The following is a 12,467-nucleotide window of genomic DNA, read 5'->3' on the forward strand; positions in this document are numbered from 1 at the left end:
ATTTTTTACATTTCCCGTGCACCAATCCCCAGTGTTCCATTCCAGATGATGAAAATTTGCACGAATAAGGGGGTGGGGACAGGGGCGATGAACGGCAGTGGGCCTAGGGGCACCCACTATGTAAATCCGGCCCTGAGCCTTTGACGTGAGCACTATAGGGGGTTGAGTGCAGAAACCCACCCTTCTGATTTTACAGAGACCCCTGTTGTTGTAGGAGAATGAAGGCTGCACCCTCCCTTGTCCTTTATTCTTGAGAAGCTGAAACAAAATACTGTTTCTACCAGGGAAATGGCTAATTTGCTGGAATCCTGGAGTTAATGGCCCGGCACAACTTCTTTCCACACAATATTTTACATAAGATCATTCCATTTAGCAAGTTACACCCTTCTCTAAGTTCTCCCTTGTAAATATATTTTATCAGCCAATATGATAGTCCGTACAGGGCTGTTGCACCTACAATGAATAAAGAGAATTAGATGTAATGGTCAATGGGCGGATTTCTGTTAGTGAAGACGTACTACAAGGTGGGATTTCTCTCTCCCTGTGATCTGTGTATTTCTCTAGCTGTTTTATACGAAACACTGGGAATTGTGCTTCTGCTTCACACAGAGAATAATACTGGGGGTTTCCCAAGCCATGTATAGAACTGAATAAGGTTTATTATTGCTCTGTAAGCAGGATCTAGAACATAAATATACAAGATTCTCTCTTCTCAGTGGCACAATGGGGGGAACCAAGTGGGAAGCTGCCAGGGAAGAAGAAGAAGAAGAAGAAGAGGCCACACTAATCTTTGGGAGACAGCGGTTTGGTTCCAGTCCAGAGAAAGGTACATGTAGAATATATATTGCCAAGAGCATCATGGATCTGTCACACAGGCAACTTGCTTCTCACTTGCTGGATCTGCACAAGAGAGACATTGTTACTCCAGGTCTTCTTCAATGAAATTCTACTTTAAGATTCAATAGAAATGTCTGTTAGTGCACCTCTTTTGTGTGTCCTGTTCCCTTTGCCCATAGTATTGTGCCCATAGACTTGCTCTTCTTACAAGTCTGCTCTCTTCTTCTCTTTCTATTTGTTCTACTGGTTCTTCCCCTCCCTTTCATCTCTTGATTTTCTGTTCCATTTTCTGTTCTTTTTACCTGATGTTCTCCATCACCTTCATCTATTCCCTTCATTCCCACTTCTGCGTTCCCACTTTCTTTCCTTCTTTCTCTTCTTCTCTCTCATTTCCCACTCTTTCCTCAGCCTTGTTCTCCAATGACCCTCTTCCTCTTTTGCTCTTCCCCATTCTTCCTTTCCTTTCCTTTTTTGTCTAGATCATTGATCCCCAACCAGTTGCTCCCCAACCCCTTGGATGTTGCTCCCAGTGGCCTAAAAGCTTGTGCTTATTTTTGATTCCCTGGTTGAAAGCAAGATTTGATTGCATAAAACCAGATTTATGGCCAAACAGAGCCTCCCATAGGCTGCCAGTCCACATAGGGTTTACCAAATAGCCAATCACAGCCCTTATTTGGCACCCTCAAATACCTTTTTCATGCTTGTGTTGCTCCCCAACTCTTTTTTACTTTGAATGTGGCTCATGGGTATGAAAGGTTGGGGACCCCTGGTCTAGATGTATCTTTTTTCTATATTGACTTCAATCTCTTCCTTCTATTCTATTTTATCCCTGCCCTCTTTTACTTTTCTCTTTATCTATACAGACGAATAGCGGCCCACTTAAAATACCCCAACAGGGTCACTTAGTGTCTTATTTTCTAAAAATATTATAAAAAGAAGCCTCGCCTGTCACACGCAAAGACAACACCATGTTTCTGTCTAAATGCCAGTGAATTGAATTTGAATTGAAAGATGTCATTGTATAATAAAATTAACACATGAAAGATTCAAAACAGCAACATAAAATGGTTCGAGGGCTCAGAAAAAAAAAAGTCCCGCTCCCTCGCCCTAAATATAGGACACCGTAGGGGGAGAATTATAAAAGCAGCTTGAGAGGCTTCATTCTACTCATACTGGGCCAGGATTTCTATATTTAATCAAACTAAGATTCCTAACTGGATCTTGCAACACTTTCTTGACACACATTTTGGGGTGATAGTTGCTTGCTGGTTCTCACCCCATCTAGCATTGCCTTTAGGTTTCAATTGCCATCTGTAGTACCATGAATTGATGGAGGTATTAATGACCTCCTGGACACCCCAGATTTGGTTGGGCAGTTCTACAACACTGCCTGACCTTCTGGACAGGCTGCTCAATGTGTTGGAGCTCTAAAAATACATAATAATAATAATAATAATAATAATAGTAATATGCTCAATTCAGGCATGGTCTTAAAAATCATCGTGTAATCCTGGCAGACAGGAGATGATGATCTATTTGACAATGTCCTCTGTTGAAAGGAAGCCTAAAGAACAGAACAATGGAAAGTATGGAACTAATATAGTAGCATAGTGGGTTGGACTATCCCTCTGGAGGGACCATGAGATCAGGTTCTCTGGTAGGCCCTAGGTGCTCCAGTGCAACACTGTCTGCAGGCTGATTATTGGGATATTATGGTGGGTTGGCCATTGTATAGCCACCTTTAGTGTGCTCATGGGGAGAAAGGCACTACATAAGTAACATTCTATCCACGGACCTACATATAGAAGACACTAGTGACTTTTCCTATACCTGTCTGAGAATCTTCATCTTTTCTTGCATCTTCCGGCCTCTCCTCAAGTAAAGTTTGACGCATTAGGTTTTCTAGACCATGAGTGACATGGACTTCATCAACTGAAAGAAACCATAAAATAAATTGCACCCATATCCTTTCCTATAGATGTGGATTCTACTAATTTGTACCTGCATCACTGCACTCTTCTTCTTCGTCTTCACCCCCATGAGACTCACGAGGGGATTGCCCTGATTCTCTTTCGTGCTCATCGTCTTCATCATCGCTGTCACTAAGAGAGCCAAGGGACTGCAAATGTGACTGCACAATACGCTGGACGGCTGAAAGGCATTGGGAAGCATTGACTTGTTGTGTCACATGCTAAGGGTGCACAGGATGAAATATCAGACATATTATTGGGGCAGTAAGGTGACTATATAAGGGCTCATGGCTTCTGGAAGAATTATACAAGTCGTGGGACTTTTGGGTGTCTCAGGACTCTACAGGGGACATGGTGCTATGACTGCTTCTCAAATACACTTTTAAGGTAAGTTACCAGGAAGGTGCTCAGAAGTTGGGAGGGTCAACTACACCCATTGGCACCAGAAACCTCCCACTTTTCTAATTCTCATTGGATTCTGAGATGATTCTGAGATCTCAGCAACCGCTGAAGAATTGCAGGTGGGACATTTTCTTACACATATATCACATTATCCCTACTAATGAGATGAGTGAGACCCACTGATAATAATATTGTCATTAATGGGATCCCTTTTGTACCCCTGAGTGCAGTACTTCGTCCATGTATGGAATTACAAACAAAATACCCTTGGAAAGAGTCCTGAGAGGGGCACCTTACCTTTAAGTGATGGGGGAATGTAAGTGCATGGATTTGGTCTTGTGTTTTTTAGCTGCTGAGCATCACCAAGCTGCTTCTGAAACCCAGACAAAATATAGGAAAGAGAGGTAAATGGAAGCTTCAAGGAAAACTATAGGGAACAAATGTCTAGTATGAGTACTAAGACCAAATTCATTAATACATATTCTTCAGTTTTATGGTTTTTGGGGAAAGATGCTTGAGTATGACTAACTGAGAAGGCCCAACAGTATCAGTTTCTCTCTATGTGGGTTTGTAGCTTTAGATATATTTTTGGTGAAGAACCTGAAGTAGACCACCAGCACCGGTGAAGAACAAGCATGGGGCACATGACGCAATTAATAGGAAGGCAAGAGCACAAAGGAGGAGATGACGGGGAAGACAATTGAAGCAGGTGACATTCTGAGTGTGTTCTATAGCAGGGGGCTCCATGTAGACAGGTGGGTTTCTTATATTTATTACTACAGTAAAAATGATTCATTTCAAGGTCAAATCAAAAACCCAGTTTGGTCCCATTATGGGTTAGTGGGGTTTGGGGAGGGAGATGAGAATAGGAATGGAAGTGCCCAATGTGTACTGTGGAATTGGTGTTGGTACAAGTGTCAGATTAGTCAACTGTCTGTTCTGAAGAACTGCTGCGCTGGAACAATATCAATCACTTTGTATTAGAGCAGAGTGTTAATGAACACAATGTCGTTATAGTGATACAGAGTAGATCTAACCAGCAACCTTCCTCCTCCTCTTAGTCATCCTCTGAGGTGGCCTTGATGGGCCTCTGAGGTCATACTCAGTGTGACTCTAGTGCAGAACGTTCCCTGACTTCTATAAACCCTTTTGTTCAGTCCCCAGAGTTTCAACACTTCTCCCCCCCCCCCATCCTAATTTCTAATGACATATTTCACCCCATGTGGCGGTGGTGGGAGGGGGCAATACCCATTTAATTGCTTAATCAGCCAAAAAAAACAGCTCAACTAACACTTAACCCATTCATAGCCTGAGAGTGGAAAGGATAATAAAGAGCCGGCGTAGACCCCGTAGGGAGATCTCCGTGATACTGACCTGCGGGGCTGTCGGGTCTTCATCTGCCCCGAATAAAGGAACGAGAGGCCAAGAGTCAGGAATGTTCCACGGAGGAGAACAAAGAGAGTGAAGAATAATTGAGGAGTGATACAATGAAAGGGGGGACAATATAAAACAGAGTATTAAAATGATATCTCTATTGTCCATTGACTTTCTTTCTTTGCTTTAGAAATTCTCCCTATTGACTTTACTATCACTGTGGGTACACTGATATATGTATAAGATTATAGTAGGGATGCACCAAATCAAGGATTCAACCTTTTTTCAGCAAGATTCGGATTCAGCCGAATCCTTGCGTTGAACCGAATCCTAATTTGCATATGCAAATTAGGGGCAGGGAGGGAAATCATCCCAAAACAAGGAGGTAAAAAAAATGTCCCACTTTTTCCTTTTTTTGCCCCTAATTTGCATATGCAAATTAGGATTCGGAATCGGTTCGGTATTTGACCTTTCACGAAGGATTCCTGAATAGGATTCGGTGCATCCCTAGATTATAGAGAAAAAAACATCCTGATCTCATATATATATATATATATCAATGCTGAGATAATAGCTGCATCTTGGAAACCCCCTGCCTCCCCTAACCCTAATTTCCAACCTTAAATCCCACGCAACCCAACGTCCCACCCACACTTTACCCAACACATCCAACCTACCTGGGGATTGGGGTTCCGACACTCGGAATAAGGTGGCCGGGGTGGGTCTACGCCTTCTAATCTGCAGGTGGTAGAAAAGAAAACATTAAGGTAAAGGCTGTAGTGAGCGGCGGAGCTAACAATCTAGTTACATCACCAGCAGATTCATGTACTTTCCCTTTAATCGTTTATGTTGTTTTTCTGCTTCTGGTCTATTAGGAGCCGCACGTTAAATTATTACATTAAATTCCCTTTAAATGGATTCCTTTATGTGACGATCCTTGTGCTTCTTGTTACGTCTGTCCTGTGCTAATTGGAAATAAACATCAGCCCTCACAGTGTATCTCTGCACAATCACACAATGACACATTGTAACACACACGTGTATTTAATAACAATATCCAGTGTGGCACAGTTATACACAAGGGCAGCACTGTTAAACTAACACAACTTGGGGGGCCAAAGCTTTGTGTCCCAGTAAAACCAGTTACAGGCAAGAGGGGGTGCACTGGGGCCCTGCCGATATTGTGGGTTCTAGGGGTTCAACTTGATACCCAAAACTATTTCCATGGCTTTATTGTGCCGCTGATAAATCTCCAAGGGGAAAGAGAAGTGGAAGTGGCACAGAATTTGTGCCCTGATTTGCAGCATGAGGTTGGCATGTGATGAGCTCTGCTAACTGCCACCCAGAGAGAAAGCAGAGCCGGCAGTTGCAAACAGAAAAACTCGCAAAGTCCAACTATACAAACATTGCGACATTACCCTGACACACTCACACAGCTCTGTTACACAAACACCCACTGGTACATAACACGGGGTACACATTCAGGACAGAGAGAGGGGCAATGTTGGACTGGGACACCAGGGGCCCACCCTAAAACCTTAGACCAAGGGCCCACAAAAGAACCCTAGACCAGGGCCTCACTCTCAGTACTATTATTATTCTTCCTCTCCTCACTCAACCTCTATTCTCCTAGTCTCTATTCTTTACATACTATAATCTATTATTCTATATATTTAATCTCTTTGTTCTCAAAGAAATAGGAAATAGCCATGAAATAGGCCACATTTTTAGCAGCTCAAGGGCCCCCTGACACCTGGGCCCACCGGGAGTTTTCCTGGTATCCCAGTGGTCCAGTCCGACACTGGAGAGGGGCTACGGGGGGGATGTCTTTGGGACCCCACATTGTGTTAAACTAGAAATACTAGGCAGACGGCAACCCTACTCCCATATTCACCAACAGCCAGAAGTGGAGATCTGGTAGTCACTGGGCAAATCCTGCCCCCTCCAGCCCTTGCTTTGGCCAACTCCCTGCACCCTTCCCCTTCGTTATCTATGTTTGCTCCCGTCATGAGCTGACCTCGCACTGGAGCTCACACAATAGAAACAAGCTTCTATCCCAGAAAAAAAAAAACCAACACTGATAAGAACCTGCAATGGCCTTCATTTAGTCTCCCTCCCACTGGCCGGCTACATTGGCACCAGTAACCCCTTCATCAGTATCAGGGCACAGTCTGGAAGGGCCGAGTCCGCAGCTTCCATTGGCTTGTGAGCGACACCATCAAGTGCAAATTCATTGTACAAGATAACAAAAAGCTGCGTTAGGAGAGGGGTCGCACCCAAAGGATAGGACAAGTAAAATGCACTTTTTTTTACACTCAAGTGAGCACTCACTCCACCCCTTCCCTCTCATTTTTTTAGGGAGATGATTAACTCTGTGCAAACAACCCCTGTTAGGCTGTTGATAAGATACTAGCTTCCCCTCTGCAAACAGCGACTCGGCAGAACCAGGAAGTAAACCAGGAAGTGCTCCAGTGAAAATAACAACGGCCAGTTGATTAAAGGACAAGGGGATCCCAATTAACTAGTAGTTATAGAGGAAGCAGACCCCACAGTCACAGGGGGACCCTGGATAGCTGCAAAGAACTTGCTCAGCGCTCCTCTACCTGCAAGTGGAGAGGGAGGACTCATTGGGGCAAATTCACTAAGATTCGTAATTGCGCCACACTTCGCCACACTTCGCCAGGCGTAGTTTCTCCAGTGCTTCGCAAATTCACTAAAATCCGAAGTTGCGCTCAGGGGTAGCGTAAGGTTGCGAAGTTGCGCTAGCGTTGATTCGCTAAGTGAAGCGAAGTTACGCTAGCGATGGTTAATTTGCATACGGCGCCAAATTCAAATTTCAATGGAGGAATACGTAGAATCAATACACAAGCCTGAGAAACCTTCAAAACATCAAATAAAATTTTTATTTTGCCCTACACATGTGCCCACTGTATAGGTAAGTTGCCATGAGTCAGGAAATGTAGGGGGGAAGGAGGGGAGCCCCAAAAAATTTTTCGATCTTTTTCAGCCTATCACCCATAATATAGAAAAAACGCCAGAGTTTTTTGGGACTTAGAAAAAATGTGAACTTTTTTTAAAGCAATCCCTATCTACTCTATTGCGCTTCGCCTGGTCTGAGAGTCTAGCGTAAAAGGTAGCGTTCAGTACACTGCGCGCGTTAGTGAATTTACGTAGTTACGTCCGTTGCGAAAATTCGCCAGGTGTAAGGGTGCGAAGTAACACTAGGGAATTTACGCCAGCGTTTGTTAGTGAATTTGCGAAGTAACGAAAATGACCAACGCTAGCGAATTGACGCTAGCGTTAGGCGCTTCGGCGCTTAGTGAATTTGCCCCAATGTGAGACCTGTGTGTTGAACATGACCAACATATGAGGACTGAATAAAGTTCCCTCCTGCATCTCCTATGGCAGCTTCTGCTCCTGCACACGACCTCCTCTATAGAAATACATGTCTGTAAATATCTGACTTACTGTAGCAAGTACACGACTTGAAAAAAAAAAATTATTTATCCGGGACTTTCTTGCTCCCCAGGAACGATGGGTTTAGTGCAGCTTTATTGAATTTAAATGTATTTAAAATGTATTTTTTTTTATAGTGTTTACTTGTCCTTTCAAGTCTCCAGGTATTGAGCGGACAGGAGCGCCGGCCTTTAGTCCAGCTCAGGGATTATCAGTGGAATTAGAGAAACACTCGGGATTGAGAAACACTGCAATTGCCTGCCAGACCGTTAACCCTATCACTTCTGGACTGGGCCCTCTGCTGAAATAAATGCCATGAGATCCCATGAGTGGAGAATAATCAAAGTATTCCATAAAACAAGACCAACTGCAACATATTCTAGGGGGGACCCTGCATTTATATATATAAGGAACAAAGTTCTCCGTGTTATAAACTAACGGGTGACACCTTACAGTTCCAGGTGTAGATCATGAAGATTGACTGCTAATATCCTTACATCTAAAAGTAGGGGGTTACATTATTTCTTATCCCAAGAGGCAACACTAAGTACCAATTATTATTTCAATTGGCCACATTAAGCACCACTCAGGGACATCCAGGCCTACAGGGCATCTGTGCAGAAATCTGGGGTAAAATATATCAATTACACAGTACTCGCCTCCATTAAAGGGAACATATAAACCCCACCCCCACTTTTGTTGCCATTTCCAACTCCGCCCTCATTAGGCTCACAGAATCATACAGCCCCACCTATGGAAAGCAGAGGCACTTCAAGTCCCAGAATCCATCTCTTGAACATGAAACAAGGCGTGTACGGGGGAGGGGATGGTTGCGTGACACTGTGAGCCTAATGGTGGGTTGAGAAGTGGCTCTTACTAGTAATATGGTTTTGAATGGGGTAAAAAAAAAGCTGGAGTTGACATCTTTATGCTCCATGTATGAGAGGACCTGCCCAACTTATATCCGGCCATCTTGACTGCCACCCAGGTGTCCCATGAACATAATCCAGGCAACTGACAGTTAAACATCGTGCTGCCCGCAGGCGTCTACAGCCTCAGGAATCTGTTAATGAGATTACACACGAGAAAGGAAAACCAAACAGAGATTTTCTTGTCTCTCCCCAGCTCTCTCCTCCTCTACTTCATGAGCGCCTGAGTTTCCCTCGTCTCTCCTCTTTCACCTCCACCGTCTGCTTCTTCTCCCCATTTTACATGAGCAGCAAGAGCTCCGGGATCCCCCCGGGATATTATTCAACAGGGTCATAGCAAAGGCCACCCCTGCCCCTCACTACAACCACATTTACATTCCTCGTTTATTATGAGAGCAGAACCAGCAGTAGCTAGAGGTTGAGATGTATGGAGGACCTCTACTGATGGTGAACTCATACACTATTTGACTTAAAGGGAGAGCACCCGAATGGATGTGGCATATGAACGGGGGTCCAGCCTAGTCATTATACTTCTGTATAAACACAACTGTGTTTCAAACATGGTCTCTGTACTTTATAGACTTTCTACTCCACTTTGCAAATGGTTGAGGAGCACCCAAAGCCCCATTTTGCACAGGTTGATACAGTAAGGCTCAGAAAATCCTTGTTCTTCCAACTATTTTGAATATCCAGAGATGTCAACTAGTCCACTCTGTGGGCAGTAGCAAAAACCCAAACTGTCAGACCATTGCCCTCAATGTTAATTTCATGGACCCTATGGATGCCTGTGAGGGTCAGACAATTATGAGGGATAATCACCTGCCTGAAAACAGGGTCAAAGCAATTGCCATGAAGGTCTATGTATGGATAATTCCAATGTGTTGCCAGTCCAGCAACATGCTTGCCATTGCCCCATGTGCTAGTGCCTATAAGGGAAACAATCTATGGGTTGGATTGGATCATTATCTGCTCATCCTCCATTCTTCCTGTTCTGCTTTATACATACGGTAGTGCCAATTAGGGTAATGGAGAAGCCAAGTCATGGCACAATGTCTATTACACACAGTTTACTAATACATGGCTTGTACCTTAGTATCATTGGGGGGCGCCTAGTTGTCAGGCACTTCCTACCCTGGGCGACACACCTCTTGCACTGGGCACCCCCTGCACCTATTAAATTGGGGTCCATACACAGCACAGATATTGGTGAAGACGTATTGTGCTTGTGAGCCCAGGAGGTGCTTGGGGCACCAGGAAAAAACAGAAAGTTACCCTGGGCCGGTGCATTTGTTTTAGGAAGAGGAGCAATGGGCCAAGGTAGGAAGTAAGAGACTAGATTCACTGTTGTGCCCAATACATTGGCACCCCCATCCTTTTGTTCTCCTTTAATGGAGGTCATTACAGCACAAGGTTGCCCCAAGCCTTTGTAGACACAAATGTTCCTATTTATTGGACACAAACACACAAACACATTGATACATATCACGGATTGGGACACATTTGTATCAATGCCAGAGTGAAACAGAGAGTGTTTGAGTATCAGTGGTGAGGACTATATTGTCCAACTTAATATTTATCTCTAAAGTGCCCAAAATGGCCAATACTGATTGACTTTAATAGGGACTGAGTGAAAGTGGTAATAAGTGTAATCCTGGGCCTGAAAGCTCTTTAATGTCTGTTTTTGGCCTGAGAAACCCCAAACCAGCAGTGAATAAGGGGCTGTAATGTGCCCCTAATGTTCCATTGCCCTTAGTTGTAGTTGAGTTTATCACTAGAGAGAACTGCTGGGGATTTAGGAATCAGAGAGTGACCCCCAGACATGCTCTTTCCTTGTGGGTCATTCCAAGGCGTTCAAGGGCGGTCCAAGATGAGCCCCTCAGTGCCCCTTCTATGGATCTGTCAATGTACCAAGAGTTCTGCCTGATGATGCCAGGCAAGTTGCATTGTGGGCAAACATAGTGCCTGTTTTTAGCACCTTGCACCCCTTTAATAAATGACCCCCAGGAGCAACGTCTGCCCCAGTCCAGTCTGCAGCTGCTGCTCTCAATGGGGTGTCGGGATCCATCATGATTCCTGGGTTTTCATTGGTTGCAATTCCAGGGAATAGGATTCAGGAATTTTTAGGGTTCAATTTACATTACATGATTTACAGTAAATAAGAAATTACCCTTAGACTGGGGAAACTCAGTTTTTTTGTCTCCCTCTTTATTTCGCATTTAAAGGTGAAGTAAATCCTATAATAATCTCTGCCACTACAATACAGCCAGCACTTACCATAAAATGATGTCTGGCTCCTCTCTCCTCCAATCAGGGGTACAGCACAATAACAGTAATTAATGCTCAGCTGCACTGTACCCGCATGACTCCCCAGTAGAATAGGAGAAGACAGCAGCAACCCTTCAGTTCATTACATAACCCCCTCTTCACTCATTTCACTTTGCACTAATGTGCCTCTTCCTATAACTTATTGGTATTGCCCCTAATTAATAGGAAAGATATAGAATAGCGCTGAAAAGACCGATTGAGGGAGCCTAGCTCTGGTATAGGTGCAAGACAAGCAGCATGGCAGCACCACATTACTCACCATTTCTACTGCCCGAGGGTCCAGCTGGGTAGGGGTTGTCGCCACAGAGAACTGGATCTTCTTCCTTCCTTTGGGTTCCATTGTTGGGGGTTTTCTTGTCAGAGACCAGGTCACATCCCTTGTACAAACTCTTTCCTCCTCCTTCTTCTTCTTCCTACTCTGCAACTTCTCCCCTCCTGTGTGTTTGTCTCTTCTCTCCGCTCACGTCTAATCTCCCTCCGGCACTGCCTGTTGCTTCTCTCCTCTCGTTCTCTGTCTTGTTTTGTTTATTCAGCCCCTCGACTGGCACTTCTGTGCCCCCCAACTTGCTCTGCCTCTTCTCCCTCTGCTTCTCTCCCTCGTTCCTCTGTCCTCCCCTCTTACTCTTCTTCTCTCTATCCTCTTCTTTCATACCTTGTCCTCACCCTCTTCTCCTCCCCTTTCCCTCTGTGTAAAGACTGCTTATATATCAGCCTCCCTCCCCTCATTAACTCACTTCTTAACCTGCCGGGGGGTAACTGCCAGTGCACATGGCTCACCCCTCCTCCTATGAGATTTATTTTCTTTCCTCTGCTTCTTGTTTATTTACCATTTGGATTTTTTTCTGCAAGTAACACTGAGTTATTTAGGTCACTTATAGAATATCTAACCTTCCAGCCTGCGATGGACTACAACTCCCTGCATCCTCATCACAACCTTTGCCTATTGGTGGAAAGCAGGGAGTTGCAGGGACAGCATATACTGGATATATATATATATATAAATGTCCCTGTGTGCACATAAGTGTGTGAATATGAGTGTGCAACAAGCACTATTTACTAGCACACATTTCTGTGCTTCTGCCCCTTTAATTTCCCCAGTGAGCTGTTCCCATTGCAGTGTGGGTGCCACAACCCTGTGAGTTTGGCAAACAATGGGTCCCTCCTGTGTATTTAC

The 12,467-nt window shown here is 44.3% G+C and overlaps 1 pseudogene; it reads right to left on the reverse strand.

Annotated features, from left to right (window-relative positions):
* Positions 1-641: 641 nt before the first annotated feature.
* On the reverse strand, positions 642-11,958 carry LOC108700778 (annotated as a pseudogene).
* Positions 11,959-12,467: the final 509 nt, after the last annotated feature.

This window comes from Xenopus laevis, chromosome 9_10L, assembly GCF_017654675.1.
Source record: "Xenopus laevis strain J_2021 chromosome 9_10L, Xenopus_laevis_v10.1, whole genome shotgun sequence".
Lineage (NCBI taxonomy): Eukaryota > Metazoa > Chordata > Amphibia > Anura > Pipidae > Xenopus > Xenopus laevis.